Raw genomic sequence first — 2,930 nt, 5'->3', positions numbered from 1 at the left:
TAGTTTTTGTCCCGTGGGGATTCCGGGTAATAATATGACCCCAGCAACCTTTGGCGGCCATATTGGATCCGGTGGTCAGGCTTGCTTCACGTATGCGCGTTATTATGCTGTAATTACTATAATCGGAATTCGGACACAGTTTGAATGGGGTTAGACTCGAGCAAATTGTCGTAGCCAGTTTGAAGAAGATACCAAAGCCCAATTTGTTTGTTTTTATTATTATGTACATCACCCTAGCAGCTAACCGTTATTCTACAAAGACATTATCTCCTGGACCAAGCACTTGGAAGTGGGCTCAGGACTGAAGAACCACCGGCGGTCGTGATGAGAGTATTTTTCTAAAGGGGAGCTCAAAAGGCTTTAGAAGTAATGGGTATTAAAATAATGGATACCTGCGGTATATAAACATATAACATACTAATATTATAATAGTAGTTAAGATATATCACTGTGTGTGAGTTAGATGTGGGATGAAAGCCAAAGTGATTCACGTCTGAAACGGTTTACCACTTTGGTTGGTTGGTTGGTTGGTTGGTTGTTTAACGCCGCACTCAGCAATATTCCAGCTATATGACGGCGGTCTGTAAAATAATCGAGTCTGGACCAGACAATCCAGTGATTGACATCATGAGCATCGATCCACGCAAATGGGATCGATGACATGTATCAACCAAGTCAGCGAGTCTGACCACCCGATCCCATTACTCGCCTTTTACGACAAGCATAGCCGCCTTTTACGGCAAGTATGGGTTGCTGAAGACCTATTCTACCCCGGAATCTTCACGGGTCTACCACTTTGGTGAAACACGGTTAAATGGTGACGGAATTTCTGGTAGGCCTTAAGACGCAACTCGAAGTACGGCTCCCAGTGGTCTGCCATACGGGTATGTAGCACATGAATAGTATTTACTGAATGCTTTTCAATTGTGAATTTGTTTAGGTTAAACTCGAAATGTTACAAGTGCGAAGGACTTAACAGTGTTTCAGAATATGAGAAATTGTCGCCATATTATGTTTTTCTTTTCGTAAATTATAACAATCCTCATCCAGGTAGTAGAACCCCATTCTGAAAAAAAAAGTACGATTCGATTTGACGTGAAGAGAGTGGGGATGGTTTTACACCGCTTTCAGCAATATTCCATCAATATCACGGCGGGGGACAGCAGAAATGGGCTTCAAACATTGTGCCAATATTGAGAATCGAACCCGGCCTTCGTCGTGACGAGCGAACACTCTACCCCACAAGCCCTTTAACGCAGAGAGTGTAGGAGGTGAATGCCTATTTTCTCTATAGAAGCTAATGGCAAAACGGGATCGTTTGAGGTTTGTGAAATCTAATGGTTCATATGAATCATTTTCATATACATATAAGAAGTATAGACGTGACACATTTTATTTCTGCCCCCGTCTAATCATTTGCACACGACACGGGCGTAAACTCATTCTACATAAATCTCAAAGTTTGTCATGATATTGATAAATATTCCATTTATGAGCCGAACTTCTAAAAGCCTACAAAAAAAACTTTCACAACTCACAAAAGTTTTAATGCTACGGCAGATATAAAATTGAAATTCCATTAGCGCAACATGAAAGTAGTTTCTGTGGCATCGGGGCTTTTGAATACTGTTGTGTGCAACTGTAAAGTGAACTCAGCTGAAGGTCGCACGGCTTTCACAGGTCTAAGGGATATAACTCTTTCATCACTGCACACTAAGTGTTACACGAGTGCTCTCCCCCTACACTACATGTTACGAAGCGCTATAAAATCACCGCAACTGCCTCGTCAACATGTTCAAACAGTCGGCTCGTTTTTCGTAACACGCTTCCATTTCAAAACATGAGAACTAATAACTGACAAAATGGCTGTATATCCAGTTGTTTCCATGCAAATATTCTTAATATCAAGGTGTGTCAGATGAAATACGATTTTATTTTAAAATGTACCATAGTGTCAATGGAATTTTTTAGGTATAATTAAGATATTTCCCTTGATTTCAAAACTATTGTGGGAAAATATATTGAAGATACTATTATCATTGCAAATGTAAATGCTCAAAGATATTACGGCTTTCTGCACCGACTGGTTGTTGCAGGCAATATAATTCTTAATTGGCCTATTTTATATTTGTGTCTTTGTTGTTTAATGTTCAACTCACTGACAGTCAAACTACATAAATAATCAAGTCTAGACCTGACAAGCCCGTGATTGATATTACGAGCAACGTCACATACTGCAAAGTATGATGTATGATTAGCAATCAAGCAGGACCGGGTCTAACCACCGGATGCCTTTAGTTGCAAAAAAAAAATAAAAAATACAGAGCATTTTAAGGATCATACAAATATTCGAAAATATTTATAAGTTAATTTCACACCATATCGTTGTGTGACATCGTTGTGTTACGCCGTAGCGATTAGGTGTTCTCAAATCAAAAGATGCGGGTTGAATCCTGCTGGCGTCACATCTTTTCCAACAAACAATAGTTCCGTCTTTTCATGTGTGAATTATTTTATAATGTTTGTTCAAAATAATGTATAATTTGACAAACAACTCTCCATTCCTGAAAAATAATGGAGCATTTAAACCATACCATGACGTCACAGATGTGTTTTGAATTGTGTTTTCTGCCCACAATTTGCCACACATCCATCAAATATTGTAGTAAACAGAACACCGCCTTTCATAAAAATAGTTGCACAGATAATTATATAAATATACCTACCGCTACCAACAATGAGAAAGAAGCACTTTTCAAAAAGTATTAGGCTCCACAGTGATGAGGTCATCAAATCAGCTGTTTCAATCAGAGGTGATTATTGTGATTTGATACCTCTGATTGACCAATCAGAATCAAGTAATTTCCAAGTTCATGTTGGAACAGATATTGTCCAGATTGAATAAAGGTGATTTATAACATGAGACCAAC

Source organism: Haliotis cracherodii, unplaced genomic scaffold (assembly GCF_022045235.1).
Source record: "Haliotis cracherodii isolate W230 unplaced genomic scaffold, xgHalCrac1.p SCAF_9, whole genome shotgun sequence".
Taxonomy (NCBI): Eukaryota; Metazoa; Mollusca; class Gastropoda; order Lepetellida; family Haliotidae; genus Haliotis; species Haliotis cracherodii.
The sequence above is the reverse complement of the archived record's forward strand: the minus strand, read 5'-3'. Positions refer to the sequence as shown.